Below are 19,548 nucleotides of genomic sequence, written 5' to 3' on the forward strand. Positions count from 1 at the left end.
TTAGGTTGGAGGTTGGACTCGATGACCTTGAGGTCTCTTCCAACCTAGAAAATTCTGTGATTCTGTAAAGCATATGAAGGGATCATCTTTTAAGGACAAGGGGAATGAAGAGGCTGAGGAAAGAAATAGTCCACTCCTGAAAGAAGGGAGGGGGAAATGAGCTGTGGAGCAATAGCAGAGAAAAAGAATGAGTATAAGTAGCTAAATACATTGAGCAGCTGTCTCCCCTGCCATATGCTCTAATTTTTTTCCTGCTGCCAGAGAGCACTGATGTTTCTTGTTTATTTACTCCTAATTACTGAGATACAGCCTTGCACTAATGAGATAAACATAACTCAGGATGCTGATCTTCCCCTCCTCTTCCCTCAGGGTGTCTCCCTAACATCTAAATCACAGACCTGTGACAGTGCCATCTCTCTGTGCCCTCCACCATCTCCCCAAACCCCATGGGCCCCAGTCACCCCCCCAGGCCCAGAACAAAGCCAGTGCCAGGAGCAGGGGTTGGGACCAGGCTGCTCCCTGCCAGGCAGCGCTGCTGTCCTGCTCCAGGGGCAGCAGCACATCCAACAAGGTCTGAGGCTAGGTCGATGGAAACAAGATGGAAAAGAGTCAGCGGAAGCTGAGATGTTACTGGCAAGCAGAAATATGTGCTGAGAGGTCTCATGTAGGTTGTTGGCATGGATTGCAAGGGAAGAAGTGTTTATAAGACTGCTGGTTTAATTCAGGGTGATGAGACATTGCCTTTTTCCTTGCCACTAATGCAATTGCTCTACTTTACCTCTGAAGGCAGTGCAGCCCTGCTCTTCTGCAAAGTAAAATCCCATGTTACTTTTCCACAAAATCCCTTGTTCTTTTGCTACAAAATCCCTTGTTCCTTTGCCACGCTCTTTAAAAGGCACATGCAGAATGCGGGCTACGCAGATTTGCCACATGCCACTTTCTCTCTCTGCCCAGAAATAATGATGCCATCACACCCCCGCTTGCAGTGCATGAAGGCTTTGTGAAGGCACGCACAAATGGTGCATGCAGCGTGGCAGAGCAGGGATGGGAGCACTCGGGGAGCAGCCCAGCACGTGGCTGCGGCATGCATGGGGCAGAGCCTGGGGTGAAAATGCGGTGGTGGAGCACGTTGGTAGAAAAGCTACCAGCAAAGAGCAGTGTTGTTGTTTGATTGTTTTTATGGAGCAAAAAGATGCTCAGAATAGATGAAGATCTGCATAGAGAAGCCCAGCAGGACTTGAGCCCCAGCGAGGGCAGTGTCACAGCACATGCAGGAAGATTTCTGTGTGGTGTTGCCGTTGTTTAGCCATGTCCCCAGATACCAGCAATGCTGTTATCTGGCAGGAGCACTTCTCCAAAACCCCTTCAATCATTCTTAATGGGCAGAACAAGTTTTCATCAAAAATACTCTCCCCAAACAATGTTTGTTTTCAAAACACAGCTCTGTTTGGCTGGCTGCACAGCCTTCCTCAGCTGCAGCAAGAAAAGGGCCAGTTGCTTGGCTGAATAATTCCGTTTTCTCAAGAGAAGCAACACATGATACAGAAAGAAGGCAAAGGAAGCAGGTTTGCTGTTGTTTGGCATGTGCTTTCTCTGCTCAGTGTGTGCTGTGAGGTGAGGAGACAGGTCTGCCAGCAGGAGGGGGACCTGAGGAAAACACCCCCAGTCACTTGGCTCCTGCAGCCAGAGGTAAGAGACTGCGGTCAGGCCCAGGGATGTGAAATGAACCCGTAGGGCTGGAGAATGGGCATTGCCTCAATTCATTACCCCAGTTCAATTTCCAGAGCCTAGGTCTACACTCAGGAGAATTTTCTCTTTGTGTATTGATCAGTTTTGACAATAAGGTGTGTTTTGTTGCAACTCTATTTTGACTGAAAAACTTGGAGTAGCTCTGGTAAATATCTTATTTAATCATATGGAAGAGGTTGAATGCTTTCATTCTGCAGGTATCAGCCTCTGTAATGGGCTTGTTTGACGCAAGCCAGCAAGGTAATTTAAAATGTTTTTTTTTTTTTTTTTTTTTTTGTTAAAAAAAACAACAATGTTAAAGGAAAACATATTTTGCAAATAACTTCCCTTACCCATACGTTGCATTCCTAAAACATCACTTGGAATGCCTTAACAGTTTCAAAATAGGTTTTGTTTAAGTGGTAGCATTGTCAGGAAATGCAGGGTTGCTGGAGAAGTTTTAGTTCAGTGAAATGACATTGATCATAAGCCACTCTGCTGTCCTATTAGCCAAGAGCACGGCAGTTGCCGTAGCTTTGTCTGATGTGGCCCTCTGTGCCAGTGGGAATGCCATGTGAGAGCTGTGGTCTCGGGGCTGTGCTTAATTAGGTCCATAACTGATAGCAAACAAATCAACTGGCACCGCAGGAAGGTGCTTTTCTTTTATTTGTTTATCCATGCAATCTGCACAAGCCCCGGAGCTAAGTAAAGCACTTTATGCACATGAATGCAGCTCTTCGTGGCATGCCTGCTCTCCTTCCAGAGCTCTCCTGGTGCAATGGAAGGCACACTGAGCCAGATATCAGGACAGAGCAAAGATGTACCGAGCTCCCTAACCCCAGGAGAGCCTCCTATCAATTTTACATGTGTCAGGTTGGAGGAGAATGAGCCCACAGACTTCAGCACCAAGGATTTCATCCTGAAGAAAGCCAGAGAGGTCTGCAAATGCAATCATCAAACCACCATCACCTTCTTCTGTCGGCTGTTCCCAGTGCTGGACTGGCTGCCCCGGTACAATGTCAGGACTCAGTTCCTTGGGGGTGACATATCTGGGCTCCTGGTGGGGACAGTTACCATCCCTCAGTCCATCTCGTACTCACTGCCATGAGTGTACATGAGCCAGGATCTCATCTACAGAATCTACACCAACTTCTTCTGCAATATCATCTATGTGGGGCCACTTCACGACACAACTTCGTTGGATCCTTCGGGGTCCTTTGCCTGATAATCAGGCAGTCTGTGAACCGGCACCTCCAGCTAGCAGGGTACAATGACAGCAGCACTGGCTCTCTGCTGGTGGACAATTCCACCTTCCCTGGGAACGGGATGGCTACCTGTGACAGAAGCTGCTACTGTGGCCCTTTCCCTGAGCTTCCTGGTTGGCCTTTACCAGGTACGGATGTTCACTGCTGTGCTGTTTCCTCTCTGTCCTTTCCCTGCTAGGAAATTCTGAGCTTAACAGCTCTAAGTCCCAGTCTCACTTCAGACTTAAAAGCCATGAGCAATGTTTCCTAACGTAACTAGACCCTTGACCCAACTGTAGTGATTTGGAAAGCCCAAACACAGCTGAATTTGGGGGTTTGCTTCCCCCGTGTGATAGGCCAGGTGTCTGGATGTGTCTGAAACATGCTTAGGAGCAGATGCGAGGGAAGAAAGGGAACCGTGAACCACCTTCCCACCACCCCAGTCCTACCTGAGCTGATGACTGGGCAGGTCAGAGCAAGTTAGGGTGGGCAAGAACAGCCCTCAAGGACCCCACCATCAGCAGGGCCTCCATTAAAGGCCGCACAGTGTCCCCAGTGGAAGGGTCTTGTGGTCAGTGGACAGCTTCAGGCCCTCCCACTGTGACAATTAAAGTCACTGCGCTGCACTGTCTTGATGCCACTGAGAGATGCTAATGGCTGTTTGGATGTGGCTGCTCCCTGCACCTTCAGAGTTAACTGTGAGCCCTTATTACCTGAAGGAGACAGCAACCAGGATCATGTAGGCTTCTTTGTATGGCATCTCCAGCCACAGACAAGTCTTCTAGGTAGCTCTTTAGTTCTTCGTACCACAGATTAACTCCTTAAGAAAGAGGCCTCAGTCTCACGCAGAATGCTCAGCAGGCTGGAGAGCTGGACGGGTTGAAGTGGAAGCAGACTGCCAGAAGTTGCCCACCACCTCTTCTATCCCTTCTCATGGATCCTAATGATACAGCTGGCTTGCATTTCAGATCCTGCTGGGGGTTTTACAGCTGTGCTTTGTGGCTGTCTACCGGTCAGAACCTCTCCTCAGTAGCTTTGTGACCTGCTCCAGCCTCACCATTATCACCTCCCAGATGAAATACCTCTTGGGACTGAAAATCCCTTGGCACGAAGGTGTGGGCTCCTTCATCCTGATGTGGCTTGACCTTTTCAGGTACATCCAGAACACCAACATAGAATCATAGAATCATAGAATATCCTGAGTTGGAAGGGACCCTTAAGGATCATCAAGTCCAACTCGTGACACCGCACAGGTCTACCCAAAAGTTCAGACCATGTGCCTAAGTGCACAGTCCAATCTCTTCTTAAATTCAGACAGGCTCGGTGCAGTGACCACTTCCCTGGGGAGCCTGTTCCAGTGTGCAACCACCCTCTCTGTGAAGAACCCCCTCCTGACGTCCAGCCTAAATTTCCCCTGCCTCAGCTTAACCCCGTTCCCGCGGGTCCTGTCACTGGTGTTAATGGAGAAAAGGTCTCCTGCCTCTCGACACCCCCTTACGAGGAAGTTGTAGACTGTGATGAGGTCTCCCCTCATCCTCCTCTTCTCCAGGCTGAACAGGCCCAGTGACCTCAGCCGTTCTTCATACGTCTTCCCCTCAAGGCCTTTCACCATCTTCGTAGCCCTCCTCTGGACACTTTCCAACAGTTTCATGTCCTTTTTATACTGTGGTGCCCAGAACTGCACACAGTACTCGAGGTGAGGCCGCACCAGCACAGAGTAGAGTGGGACAATCACCTCCCTTGACCTACTAGCGATGCTGTGCTTGATGCACCCCAGGACACGATTGGCCCTCCTGGCTGCCAGGGCACACTGCTGGCTCATATTCAACTTGCTGTCTACCACGACCCCCAGATCCCTCTCTTCTAGGCTGCTCTCCAGCGTCTCATCGCCCAGTCTGTACATGCAGCCAGGGTTTCCCCGTCCCAGGTGCAGGACCCGGCACTTGCTCTTATTGAACTTCATGTGGTTGGTGATCGCCCAGCTCTCCAACCTGTCCAGATCCCTCTGTAAGGCCTTTACGCCCTCATTTGAGTCCACAACTCCTCCAAGTTTGGTGTCATCAGCAAACTTGCTCAAAATACCCTCTATTCCTACATCCAGATCGTTTATAAAAATATTGAAAAGTACCGGCCCTAAAATGGAGCCTTGAGGGACCCCACTGGTGACCGCCCGCCAGCCTGACGCAGCCCCATTTACCATAACCCTTTGGGCCCTGCCCGTTAGCCAATTGCTCACCCATCGTATGATGTTTTTATTTAGCTGTATGGTGGACATTTTGTCCAGTAGGATCCTATGGGAAACCGTGTCAAAAGCCTTGCTGAAGTCCAAAAAAATCACATCAGCTGGTTTCCCTTGGTCCACCATACGGGTGATCTTATCATAAAAGGAAATCAGGTTAGTTAGGCAGGACCTACCCTTCACAAACCCATGCTGGCTGGGACCAATGACTGCTTTGTCCCCCAGGTGCGCCTCAATAAGTTCGAGAACCAACTTCTCCATGATTTTACCAGGCACTGACGTGAGACTGACAGGCCTGTAATTGCTAGGGTCTTCTTTCTGACCCTTCTTGAAAATTGGCACAACATTTGCCAGCTTCCAGTCTACCGGGACCTCTCCAAATTCCCAGGATCGTTGAAAAATAATTGAAAGAGGTTCCGCGATGATGTCCGCCAGCTCTTTCAGCACCCGGGGATGAATCCCATCCGGACCCATGGACTTGTAGGGATCCAGGTGGAGTAGCAAATCCCGCACACGTTCAGGGTCAGTTGGGAGTTTGTCATCCCCACCGTCCCGGTCCTCCAGCTCAGGGCACCCTGGGTCCCGAAGCCCATCATCGGCATTGAAGACAGAGGCAAAGAAGGCGTTAAGCGTCTCTGCTTTGCCTATGTCATCGTCTGTGAGACCTTCCCTATCAAGGAGCGGCCCTATGTATTCTTTAGTTCTCCTTTTTCCATTTACATATCTAAAAAAAACCTTTTTATTTTCTCTCACAGACACAGCCAGCTTCAACTCTAGCTGTGCTTTGGCCACACGAACTTTCTCCCTACAAACACGAACAGCATCCCTGTATTCTTTCCATGACACCTGGCCCTCCTTCCAGTAGCGAAACACTCTCTGTTTCTGCCTAATCTCCATTAGAACGTTCCTGTTCAGCCACGCCGGCCTCCTGCCCCGCCTGCCTGACTTGCGATATTTAGGAATTGCCTGATCTTGTGCTTCTAGGAGGCATCGCTTAAAGAGTGACCAGCACTGGTGGACATCGAGGCCTTCAAGAGCAGTTTCCCAGGGGACCTTACTGACTAGTTCCCTGAGCAGCCTGAAGTCCGCTTTCCCCATATCTAGGGATGAGGTTTTGGTGGCACTTTTCCTTCTGTCACCATAAATTTTGAACTCAACCACTTCATGGTCGCTATGACCGAGCCGGCCACCAATCACCACATCTCCCACCAGACCCTCTCTGTTTTCTAGCAACAGGTCTAGGAGGGCACCTTTCCTAGTTGGCTCCGTTAGCACCTGCACCAAGAAGTTATCATCTAGGTGCTTCATGAACCTCCTGGACTTGCTCGTGTCAGCCATGTGGCACTCCCAGTTAACGTCCGGCAAGTTGAAGTCCCCCATAAGGACAAGGGGAGTTAATCTCGAGGCCTCTCTTAGTTCTGTAAAGAATAATTTATCGGCGCTATCGTCCTGGCCAGGCGGTCTGTAATAGACTCCCACAACGACATCCCCTTTATTCGTTCGTCCCTTGATCCTTACCCAGAGGCTCTCAACTTTGCCATTGCCGACCTGAAGTTCCACACAGTCCAGCCCCTGCTTCACATACATCGCCACCCCACCACCTCTCCTACCCTGCCTGTCCCTCCTGAAGAGCCTGTAACCATCTATCGCAACACCCCAGTCACAGGACTCATCCCACCAGGTTTCACTTATGCCGATGATGTCGTAGTTGTGGGACTGGGCCAGGACTTCTAGCTCATCCATTTTATTCCTCATACTGCGTGCGTTCGTGTAGAAGCACTTCAGGTGCGTCTCCTTACACTCAGCACCTTGTGGATCTGACCGAAGGACCTCACTGGCACACAGCCCCTCTGATTCTAGCGTACCATCCCTTAGGTCTTCACCGGCACGCCTGGTTTTAGCCCCTTCCCCCTTCGACTCTAGTTTAAAGCCCTATCTATCAGCCCTGCCAACTCCTGACCCGAGAGAGGCGCATCCCATCCGGTGCCATCAGGCCCGGTGTAGCATAGACCTTCCCGTGATCAAAGAAACCGAAATTCTGCCGGTCACACCAGTCTCGAAGCCACGAGTTTATGTGAACAGCACGCCTTTCAGCTTCGATCCCCCCTATCGGAAGGACAGAGGCAAACACCACCTGCGCCCCTGATCCTCTAAGTAGTCGCCCCAAATCCCTAAAGTCTCTTTTGATCGCCTTCGGACTTCTCGTTGCTACTTCATCGCTACTAGCCTGAAAGACCAGTAGCGGGTAGTAGTCAGTGGGCCGTACCAGGCGCTTGACTTTCTTGGCAAAGTCTCTCACCCGAGCCCCAGGGAGGCAACAGACTTCTCTGCGGGTTGGGTCCGGTCGGCATATCGGTCCCTCTGTCCCTTTCAGGAGGGAGCCCCCCATAACAATAGCCCTTCTTTCTTTTTTGAAGGATGATGTGGCAATGCGACGTGTAGGTCGCCTTGTCTTAGGCGCCCCCTCCAACTGGGACGGGTTTTTGTCTACTTTGTCATTTAGATTGTCTTGCTCTAGTCCTTCATATCGATTATTTAAGGGTAGATGAGAAGGTGAGGTGGGCAGAGAGAGGGCTCGCCTACCACCCCGAATAGGCACCTGCCTCCATTCCCCCCCTTGATCTAGGTCTCCTCCCGCTGCCTGGCAGGAGGAGGGAACCTCCGTCTTCTGCATAACAGGAGACGCCTGTGCTGTGGCAGGCTCGTGAGCCGGCCTCAGAGAGGGTAGAGCGCACCTCCACCAGTCAATTTCCCTCTCTGATTCCCTGATGCTCCTGAGCCTGTTCACCTCCTCCCGGAGCTCCGCTACCTGGCTGAGCAGTTCTTCAACCTGGGCACACCTCCCACAGGCATACCCACGACTGCTGTCGGAGACCGACAGAAGGCTGGGGCACACTCTGCAGCCCAGGACCTGGACGGCTGCGTGTTTCCCCGAGCCCTCCGTCTGAGTAGCCACACTGGCGACCGTGGCTGGAGATGCCGCACGAGATGCGGAGGCCACGGTTTTCTGCCTGGTTGATACCATGGTCAGGTTCTGCGCAAGCAGGTTACAAGAACCGAAGGGAGAGGCAGCTGCAACAGAGCGACGATGTGTCCCCCGCTCGCCCTGCCCGTGCGAACTGCCGCGCAAACTGCCACGCCCTTCGACGTGCCACGCCCTGTTTGCCCGTCCTGGTCGCCGCGCTCCTGGTCGCTCGCGCTCGGGAGCTAGGGAGCTAGGGGCAACTTTTAAACAGCCGGGGAGGGGGCGCTGCTGGCTCCGCCCTCGCCTCGTCAGCCTCCCTCGCGAGGACTGCCGGGTCCCGGCGGCTCCCCCGAGTGGCCTCGATGCCGGACAAAAAGCCCTGCCCGCCTCAGTCCCCTGCTCCGCTGCAGAACACGTCTGCCCCGGAGCCGATCGCCTCAGCAAATCTGCGACCTGCTCACCAGCCTCATTGCTTTGGCCATCATAGTGCCTGTCAAAGAGCTCAATGACCGGTGTGAGGACAGGATGAAAGCCCCGTTCCCCATACAGCTGCTTGTGGTCATTGTAGCCACGGTGGTATCTTACTACTTCAACTTTCAAGAGCGATACAAGTCGGCTGTTTGTGGGGCTATCCCCACTGGTTTCAGGAAACCCACTCTGCCAGATACGAAGCCGTTCTCCAGCTTGGCAGTCGATGCCCTGCCCATTGCTATTATTGGCTTTGCTATGACTGTCTCCCTGGCAGAAATCTTTGGCAAAAAGCATGGCTACACCATCTGTGCCAACCAAGAGATGATCGCCATTGGCATGTGCAACCTGATCCCGGCTTTCTTCTACTGCTTTGCCAGCTCCGTGGCCTTGACCAAGACTCTGCTGAAGGAGTCCACGGGGACGCAAACCCCGATCTTTGGCCTGGTCACCTCACTGGTGCTGCTACTAGTGTTGCTGTGAATCATGCCACTCTTCTACTCGCTGCAGACCTCCATCCTGGGGGTGGGCACCATTGCCAACCTGCGGGGGGCCTGAGGAGGTTCTGCAACATCCCTGACATGTGGCAGCTCAGCAAGCTGGACAGAGTGGTGTGGTGGACAACCATGCTGGCCTCCATGCTGACCACCACGGAGATCAGGCTCCTCGTGGGCATCTGCTTTGCTCTGCTCTGCATCATCTTCCACATGCAGAGACCCAGGGCCACGCTCCTGGGCAAGGTCAGCAACACAGATCTATGAGGACCAGGCCACCTACAAGCAACTCAGCAGTATTGCCAACATCAAAATCTTCCGCTTCGAGTTGTCCCTTTACTATGCCAACAAAGATTATTTCAAGACTGTTCTCTACCAGAAAACTGGGTTAAATCCCATCCTGCTGGCTGCTAGGCATCAAAGGGTGGAAAGCCAGGCAAATGCAGACACAGGCAACGGTGAGAGATTTTTTGGCACTGGGTTTGTCTGCCTGAAACCTGCCAAGACGAGGGCCGAGAAGTCACCCCCAGATGTCTGCCCTCCCTCCGTAGATACACACACCTTAATCATTGACTGTGGGGCGATGCAGTTCGTAGATACCGTGGGTTTCTCCATGTTGAAGGACACACATCATGACAACAAGGAGATTGGTGTCCAGGTGCTCCTGGCCAACTGCAGCCCTTCCATCCGCCACCGCTTTCCACAGCGTCCTGATGCAGCACAGGTTGCTGAGCAGTGGTATCAGGTTCATCAAGAGAGCAGGGAGAAAAAGGATCCGCTCCTGGACCCTGAAGACCCACACATCCAGATGTCTTTGTAGATCTGTGCATGAGGAATGATTTCTAATGAGGGTGGGCTTAGTACGTGCTTCAGAGCAATTTCAGTTTTCATGTGATAAGAGCATGAAAAAAAACAAAGGAACTGTGAGCAACAAGCAAGGGGCAAAAGTACTGGGGATGGAGGGGGTTCAGCAGAGATTGCCCCTAGCCTGAGAGGCATTTCAGGGTTGGTTGTGTGGGCTGGGAGCCTGGCTGGCTTTTACCCTTCTCCCTTTGGAAAGGGCTGATGGCAAGAGACAGTGAGCAGTGACGTGGGCCTCCCGGCTTCCCCAGGGGTCGTCCACATGAGATGCCACCCTGCGGTGCCTCTCCCACTGGCTGTCTGCTCCTTCCCGACCCACCCAGCACACCTGCCGCCACCTGGCTCCCGCTCTGTCGCCGGGCTTGTGTGGGCACTGGGTGGCAAGCGTGAGCCGCGCTGCACAGCCCGCAGCCTTTGCACAGGCCCCCAGGTACTGCCCTGGTCCCTTTGCCGGCTGAATCTGCAGGCAGGCCCTGCCTGCCCCTCTGGAAGGAAGGGTCTGCGTGTATTCCCTCTGACCCTTCTGCTTGCAGTCATCCATGAGAGCAGACCCCAGCCCCGCTGAGTGCAAGGGGACCCCAGCCAACTGGGGCATGCATTTCCAAAGGCCTGGGGAGCCCCTGGGTGCTATCACAAGGGAGCACTTGGCCACCTCCCGGCTGGGGCTGTGTCCCTTGGAGCCTGGCTGATGTTTGGAGGTGGCCTGGACCCCACATTGACCACTGGGGCCAGCAGTATGGGACATCCTTGTCCCTTACAGCTGCAGTCCTCGGGCAGCAGCATCTCTAACTGTGCTGTGTGTGCAGTGGAAATCACAGCAGAGGCTTTGCACGGGCTTGTGGAGAGAAGCCTGGGGTGGGGGGGCAGGCTTGATGCAGGAGAAAAGGGAAGTGCAGAAGGTCGGATTCATAAAAGACAAGGGTGGAGCCTGCTAAATCTGGAACTGTCTTGATCCTCCTTTTTGTCCTCAGTGACAACAACAAACAAACAAATGAAAAAACACCACCAATGGCAATGTTCTCCAACCCAGCACCAAGGAAAAGCTGCTCTACGGAGCACACTTAGGAGCATTCATAATGCAATTATAGCTTAGGGAGTTTCGTTCTAGGTGCAACTCCAGTGTCCATACCCAGAATAATTAGGGAAAGGGCTGCAAGAATCCCCTCTTGTGCAATCTCTTGAAAATCGCACAGTGGAGAAATGTACATCCCAAGGCATCTTTGGGTGCCAGACTGCGAGGCCACTCATGAACCTCCTGAAACATGGGGAGTTTGGGCCCAGCTGAACAAGGGGTGACACCGAACATTCCCCCTTGCTCCTTCCCTGACTGACACACATCCGTTTGTTGCCACTTTCATTTTGGACTGGCCTTCTCCACGCTACATCCACCCCGAGTCAGTGTGGGAAATAAATCACAGAGGCTCATTTGTCTTCCAAACACCCTACGGCAGAGAGTTTAATAGCCCCTCAGTGGCCACAAAACAAAAGCAGCAAACACAGCAACAGCAAAGCACTTCCCTTAAAAGCAAACTAGTTTTAGAAGACTGCTGTGATTTGCCCCAGCCAGCAGCTCTTGCTCAGCCGCTGTGTGGGGCTCAGGACGTTCTGCTACAGGGCAGGACGGGTGCCTTGCTCTGCTGTGGTTCCATGATAGATTGCAAAGAACTCCCACTGCTGAAAGTGCAGCTGGGACAGGCAGCATGCTGCTGGTTCTGCGTCCCCACGGGGGAGTCCTTGCTCTGAGCAGCGAGGCTCAGCAGCATTGTCAAGTGCAAAAATAGCTTTTTGGTGAGCACCATCTGTAAAAACACTGTGTATGTTTTGGTTTAATCTGGGACTATTTCCATGCCACCTCTAAGAAACGTGGCACCAAAGATGTTTGCTGAAGTGAACTCTAGCTTGGACAACCCTTTGGAAGCCCAATGATGGAGACTGTTGTGAATAAAGTACATGGAAAAGGAGAGCTGCTGCCTCTGCTCAGGATGCTATCTCCTTGTGGTCTGAGACTCCTTCAAGCAAATTGAGGAGCACAGCATGCCCGGCTGCTTGCTGGAGCAGGGTTGGAAGTGTCGGCTGAAACTAACTGGACTGAGGAGGTCAGTACCAGCCACGCAGGGCCGAATGGCAAGGAGCGTGTGGCAGAGGGTGCAGGCAGGAGTGGGGTGCAGCTCTTGGAGCACCTCCTGAGTTCTCGCGGGCTGTGAGAGCATGAGGCAGCCCTCAGGGAGCTGCATCAGGCACCCAGTGGTGGGTTGTGGTGTGTCTGAGCAGGAGGGACTCAGCAGGCTGGCAGAGAAAGGAAGCCTTGTGAAGATTGTGGCTTTCTTCCTTTTTGGAGTAGCACTGCCATCATTTTCTTTACAAAACTGTTTACAAGGAAAATTAAATGGTTTTAGTTAGACTTTAGATGCATTTACAATCTCAGTGGGGTGAGTAAAGCCGCAGCAGGAAGTGAAACCAAGTCTCAGGTATCACCGGCGGTGGTAACTCCTGGGCACTGCCCGGTGTGAGATAGCAGGGGCAGGGTTACCCTCGGAGCAGGGGCTCCTGCAGCCCCCTGCCACAGGAAGAGGCTTGGGAGCCCCAGAGAGCGGTGAACGTGCCAAAGCACTACCTGGCAGTTGTTGCAGGATACCATCCCTGGACAGGAGCGAGGTGACAACCCCCTTCCCAGTCCCAGAGCAGCGGGATCTCTCTGGCAGCTCCTGCACACTCCGCTTGCCCGGAGCCCCCTGTTGCTTTCCAGCCACTGCCACCAGCGCTGGTGACACAGCCTTTCTGTTCCTGCAGCTCTCCAAGGTAGCTCAAGGACATTTTCCACTTTCATATCAATTCCTGTGAAGAGGTCCTGGGTTGTAAATGACACAGACGAGATAGGACACAAATGATACAGTCCAAGGGTAGCTAATAATCAGCATGGGAGATGCATCTGGCTCCTCACAGCCTGCCTCTGCTGGCCCAGGCGGACAGCAGTGTGAAGGGGCAGCAACAGCTGTGGGACAATTCCTGGGGACAAAAGGGCTCCTGGAGGGGGCATGGGGCATCCATCTGCCCCCAGCACCCAACCACGACAGCCCAGGTCCCTTCGTTTGCGCCATTTCCTCCACGTTCACCTGGGGCTGGGGGGAAACACGTCTCCATCCCTAGCATGGATGTGCCAGGCTGTTGGACTCAGCTGCAGGGACCCCGTGCTGGGCTGTCAGCCACAGGGGCTGCCGGGCTGTGTACAGGAGGTGCAGGAAGTGCTGGGAGGTCTCGGCCCCCTCCCAGGGCCCTGCAGCCCCTTGCTACCCCCCAGCTCCCACTGCCCAGATGCCGCTGCGGGGCGCCGTGCGTGCCTTCCCCTGCCGCTCCGCCAGCGAGCAAGGAAATGCCATGCAGATGAAAGTAAATGTTATCTCTCCCAGTAAGCAGCTTACCTGTTATTCTCTTTCTCTCTCTTCACCCTGCCTTGCTGAGGAGCTATAAATACTCCACGAGTGTGATAAATAGAGGCTTGCTGCTAAGGCTGTGTCAGCTGAGGTTGGAGCTGACTGTGCAGCTGTTAATTATGCCTCAGCGGCAGCCTGAGCTTTAAATCTTTTTATGCTTTGAAATGCTCCCTTTGGGGAAGTTTAAGGAATAAAGGTTGTTGTGGCTGATAGGTGTTTGCTTCACCTTCTGGAAAGCCTATGAGACACTGATTGCTGCACGGATTGCTCGCTCCCATTGCCTGCTCCTGGAAACACTCTTTGTATAATGGCAAGGAGTTGCTTCTGCAGCTCTGTGGCTGCAATAAAGCAGTCTGCGTGCTCCCAGCACAGGCACAGTGCTTACCTATGTCAACCTTCCCTGGCAGATAAAACTCAGCTGGCAGAAGGCAGGGAGCTGCAGGTGGAGGCATTAGATTTCCTAAAAACAAGATTAGAGGCAGCTTTAGTGCTACCCTGGAGGTAGCCTGGTGATGAAGGAGCCACCGGGCAGGGTCTGGGCTAACAGTCTGGCTGCAGGTGAAAAGCTCTGGCGGGGCTCAGCACAACCCAGGGATGCTGCTGGGCCCCCTCTCCCCGAGGAGTGTCCTGGGCAGGGTGGTGGGTGTCCATGTGCTCAGCTGGGAGCTTGCTGCTCTCGCTTTTCTATGGCTTTGCCATACCATATTTCTATCTGCGTTTCTCAGAAGAGAGGCTTTGCTCTGACACATTCATGTCAGCTTCTAAATTCTTCCACCAAGTGGGGTGCACGCAATCCTCCATTTAAATCCTGGTCTAAAACATTCAAAGTCAGGGAACAGCCACATCATTAACCCTTCCTCAGCCATGGGAGGGAAATCCCTTCCTTTTTCTGCCCTTTGCCCATACCCTTTACTCCAGAGTGCCCTGGGTGCTGTGTGGGTGCCCTGTGTGGAGGAACATCACCGATGGTGGATGGTGCCCTGACAGCCTGAAAGAAGCATGGAAGCTGCAACCAGCAGACAGAGACTGTGGGCAAATGCACAGAGCTTGGGCAGAGCCGGGCCCTTAGCCGAGGGGCTGTGCCCGGGCACCCTGCTCGGGCCGCGTGCTTGAGGGAGAGCTGGGGAGAGGGAAGAGGACAGTTCTTCTCTGCTGGTGGCTTCTGCAGCACTTGCAGGGCAAGCAGGCGATCGAGCCCAGTCAGCATGGGTTTATGAAAGGCAGGTCCTGCTTGACGAACCTGATCTCCTTCTATGACAAAGTGACGCGCTGGGTGGACGAGGGAAAGGCTGTGGATGTGGTCTACCTTGACTTCAGCAAGGCTTTTGACACCGTCTCCCACAGCATTCTCCTCAAGAAACTGGCTGCTCTTGGCTTAGACTGGCGCACGTTTCGTTGGGTTAGAAACTGGCTGGATAGCCGGGCCCAAAGAGTTGTGGTGAATGGAGTCAAGTCCAGTTGGAGGCTGGTCACTAGTGGCGTCCCCCAGGGCTCGGTGCTAGGGCCAGTCCTCTTTAATATCTTCATCGATGATCTGGACGAGGGGATCGAGTGCACCCTCAGTAAGTTTGCAGATGACACCAAGTTAGGTGTGTGTGTCGATCTGCTCGAGGGTAGGAAGGTTCTGCAGGAGGATCTGGATAGGCTGCACTGATGGGCTGAGGTCAACTGCATGAAGTTCAACAAGGCCAAGTGCCGGGTCCTGCACCTGGGGCGCAATAACCCCAAGCAGAGCTACAGGCTGGGAGAGGAATGGTTGGAGAGCTGCCAGGCAGAGAAGGACCTGGGAGTGATGGTTGATAGTCAGCTGAATATGAGCCAGCAGTGTGCTCAGGTGGCCAAAAAGGCCAACAGCATCCTGGCTTGCATAAGAAGCAGTGTGGCCAGCAGGGCTAGGGAAGTGATTGTCCCCCTGTACTCGGCTCTGGTGAGACCGCACCTCGAGTACTGTGTTCAGTTTTGGGCCCCTCGCTACAAGAAGGACATCGAGGTGCTTGAGCGGGTCCAGAGAAGGGCGACGAAGCTGGTGAGGGGCTTGGAGAACAAGTCCTACAAGGAGTGGCTGAGGGAGGAGGGCTTGTTCAGCCTGGAGAAGAGGAGGCTCAGGGGCGACCTTATTGCTCTCTACAGGTACCTTAAAGGAGGCTGTAGTGAGGTGGGGGTTGGTCTGTTCTCCCACGTGCCTGGTGACAGGACGAGGGGGAATGGGCTTAAGTTGTGTCAGGGGAGTTTTAGGTTGGATGTTAGGAAGAACTTCTATACCAAAAGGGTTGTTAGACATCGGAACAGGCTGCCCAGGGAAGTGGTGGAGTCACCATCCCTGGAAGTCTTTAAAAGACATTTAGATGTAGAGCTTAGGGATAAGGTTTAGTGGGGACTGTTAGCGTTAGGTCAGAGGTTGGACTCAATGATCTTGAGGTCTCTTCCAACCTAGAAATTCTGTGATTCTGTGATTCTGCAGTACGTGTGCTAAGCTCACCCTGCATGCACCATGTTTGCTGCTAACTTGAGCACCACGCTGTGCTTAAAAAGCGTCTTCCTCACTTGTTCTCCTCTTAGAAGATTGCTTCAAGGAACTGTAATGTCCTTGCCACAAGCAATAGTCTGCTTGCAAGGATATTTACAACCACGAAGACTGCAGGTCAAAGGCTGGCTGGGATTTCTGCTGAGGGAATAGCAACCAAAGGTGTTGTGTCAGTGGCAGAGGATGCTGCCCTCACTGAGCTGGCCGCGTGTGCAGTACACATGCAGGAGTGTGCAGATGCACACTCCTGCATGTGTGCTGGCACAATGTGGCTTCACCTTTCCCAAGCCACAGCCCTCCCATGGCCGTTCCCTCATGCAGAGCTGGCAGAGTGGCTGGGTTGAGATACTTCATCCACAAAGGCTGGGGTCTTCTGCTGCAGTCACACGGAGAAGAGCTTTCGTCCACCTGTGTCTTCAAGGTGCCCCATGACGTGGGCAGCTCAGCAGGACCGTGCTGCACAGCCTGGAGGGGGGTCCCCAGGGAGGGGGGACAGGACCACAACAAGCTGGTTCCTGCTCCATCAGTGGCAAGTCACTGAGCACCCAAACCTCGTGGCCAGGAGTTCATTCCCTCCCTCCACCTGCTGTGAAATGGAAGCGATGAGTCTCACAGCCCTGAAGGGAACTGCTGGGGCTCACAGCAGACAGCTTGCAAGTGAAGTTTATGGCATTGTTTCCAGATGTTCAAACAGAAGACCAGTGGCTGGGAACAGCAAGGGGAAGAGACACACACCAGCTTTTGGGATGCAAAATCCCCCAAATCACATAACTAGGAACGTGCTCAATTTGTTCTTTGCACAGTGCGTCAAAGAGATGGGACTCCTCTGAGTGATATTCTTGTGAAAACAAGACTTCTTTGTCTTTCTTAATGCTGTGGCTCATATCCTCTGCATAATCTGCCACCTGGCACCCGGGGGAGCCCTGGAGAAGCACGACTGGCAGCCGTCCGTCAGCACCACTGGGCTCTTAGCAATCCTTTACTCTGCCGCTCAGCAGCAACCTCTAACCTCTGCACTAAAGGAGCGCAGATTTGCATTAACAGCAGGAGTGGCACCTCTTATCTCAGCAGCACCTTGAGCAAGAAGGGCAGTTGCATGACAGATTAGCATTAATGTCTAACGAAGCAGGGGGGGAAGGGGGAGTGGGAGCGAGATGCTGCTCAAGCCTTGCAGGGTGCTGGCAGTGGGCTCCTGCACCCCGTGGCCTGACAGCGTCAGGGTGGGCAGTGGTGCTGAGGCTGCAGTTTGCGGGGCACAGCCATGTCCTCTGGTTTTGGACATGCAACAGAGTCTGATCTTCTCAGGCCTGCTGATTAACGGAGGTGTTTCTTCATAAGGGGAGGTGTTTCTCTGGAAAGGAGCTCAGTGACCTATGCTGCCCCAAGGGACAAGCTACCAGTGTCAGGGAGGGAAGAAGAAGGAAGAAGGACAGGGGTGAAATGATCCAGAGAGGAAAATCTCTCAGGGATAAATTCTTGTAGTGTCCAGGATAGCCACAAGCAGCTGCTGGTCTCTGCCATCTCCCACAAAATACGAAGCCAGCCTGTGGCTTTGGGAACCTTTCTCTACTTGCTGTTCTGCTGTTGAACTGGCTCTGCTCTTTGCCCTTTTATCACCCTTGCCTGGAGAGAAATCAGACGGAGTCAATTTGCTTCACTTGGCATCTGATCATTTTCTGTCTGTTAATCAGAAAGTCCATCAGGGAGGGGAGAGCGATCAAAAGGACTCTCTTTTACTTGCCCAGGGCCCCATGCTCCCGGTGCAGGCCCTGTAGTGACAATAACGCTGCCCTCACTCATTGCCCAAAAAATGAAAATCCTCCTCACTGGCTCGGTGACACTTCTTTCTATTTCTCAGCCCGTGCTGTGCTCCTTGGCGTGCTGTTAGTTGCATAGAGGCTCACATCTCGGTGGCACTTAGGCGACCTCACCAGGGAAAACGGCTCTGTAGCTTTTCCCTGTCCCGACTTTTCCCCAGGACAGTAAGGAGGGGCTGGGGGCGGTGGGGAAGCATGGGGAGGGCAGGCACACAGTGGCCCCCCGCCACCTTCTTGGTAGCAGCCATCTGGCTGGCTAATGAGCGCATGGTGTAATGTCCTCAGAGAGTCTGAGTACTTAGTGCTAATAACAATAACAGCAACAACAGGCAGGATTAAAAATAATTAAGGAATAAAACCACACTGGAGATTGGATGCTCAATTGTGGGGATAATCCAGGGGAATCCCTCGGTTTCCTTCCCAGGTGACAAGGCCAGTGAGGTTACAGGGTGATGTCCATGGTCTGGGACTGGGATTTGAGGAGATTTTGGAAAGTAAGAAACGGCTCAAAGCAGGGCAGGGAAGGTGGTAAAAAGAGAAAGATGGCATGGCAGGGAGAGGCACTGAAATTAGCTTTATTTGTTTGGTCTAAAAAATCCTGAAGTTTAGAGGAGGGCAAGTTGGAGGCCGAGCATTTGGCTGGGCTCTGATCCAGCTACGTGGGCATCTGCTGCCCTCAGGCTCGGCAACCAAATCCTGCAGTTCTGTCAGCTCCTCAGCTCCTCGGAGGGGGTCTGAACAGCCCCAGCTCCTGGAAACCCATGCAGACAGTTGTTGCATCTTTAGAAAAATGTACATAGCCCACAGTCATGGAAAAAGCATATAAGTGGTTATCCCTAGGGGCTGAGAAAAGGGAGTCCAATGACAAGAAAATTGTTCTTGTATTTTCTTTCTTTCTTTAGCGACTGAGAAGTGTGTTTCAGCAGGTACAATTGTGGTTTCTTTATAAGGCAGAGACAAGATTAAATGTATTGTAAAATACATGCCAGGCCAGACAGCAGCTGAGACTCATGAAGTGGCTAATAGGTAATAGGAAAAACAGCAGTACCGAACACTGACATCTCAGTGTTGTTCCCATTTCAAACTGTCTTTGCAAGGGAAACTGTTTGTTGCTTTTCCATCTTTTGTTGCTTTTGGATTTTTTTTTTTCATGTTTATTTTTTTTTAAGAGCATTTAATTGAATCTTTGATCCTCCAACAAGTGTCAGCTCTCTGTCCCAAACCAATAGTTGCTCCAAAAGCAACGTTTGCTGCACGGGATGGACGGTGGCAAGCGGGCAGCGTGCAGCACAGAACAACGTGCTGGGCTCGGTGGGGACGGTGCCAGCAGGGACGGGGTGGCCCTGGTTCTCCGGGTGCAGTGGGAGAGCCCCTGGGCACCCACTAGGACTTACTGTGAATGTTTCCGTCCGGGGGTGTTTGAGCCCGGAGAGCATTTCCTTATTTCGAGATGCGGCAGCATGCTGAGGGCAAGTAACTCCATGACGGGACAGTCACTGAAGGCTGTCCCACCTGCAGCGATGCGCTCGAGGGGAGATTGGGCTTGCCCATGGTCTCGGTGGCCACTGGATGGCAATGTTGGCCCACACGGCCCCACGGAGCCCGGCACTGAGCATAGGGTCAGGGAGAAAAGGTGCAAGGACGGCACCCTGCAGGATGGAGGGGTGCTTGGGGAGAGCGCGGCACTGCGAGGTCCCTGCAGCAGCAATCACCACAGAGGCCGAGCAGGTGACTCCCAGGGACAAGGAGCCAGAGACCAGAGGCATACAGCTCTCAC

At 52.9% G+C, this 19,548-nt stretch overlaps 1 pseudogene across 1 annotated transcript; it reads left to right on the forward strand.

Annotated features, from left to right (window-relative positions):
* Positions 1-2,455: 2,455 nt before the first annotated feature.
* Positions 2,456-9,958, forward strand: LOC309883659 (sulfate transporter-like; annotated as a pseudogene). The gene is made up of 3 exons: positions 2,456-3,121; positions 3,941-4,144; positions 8,621-9,958. The product of its transcript is annotated as a sulfate transporter-like (transcript).
* The last annotated feature ends 9,590 nt before the right edge of the window (positions 9,959-19,548 follow it).

This window comes from Aythya marila, assembly GCF_965140915.1.
Source record: "Aythya marila genome assembly, chromosome: 14".
Classification (NCBI taxonomy): Eukaryota; Metazoa; Chordata; class Aves; order Anseriformes; family Anatidae; genus Aythya; species Aythya marila.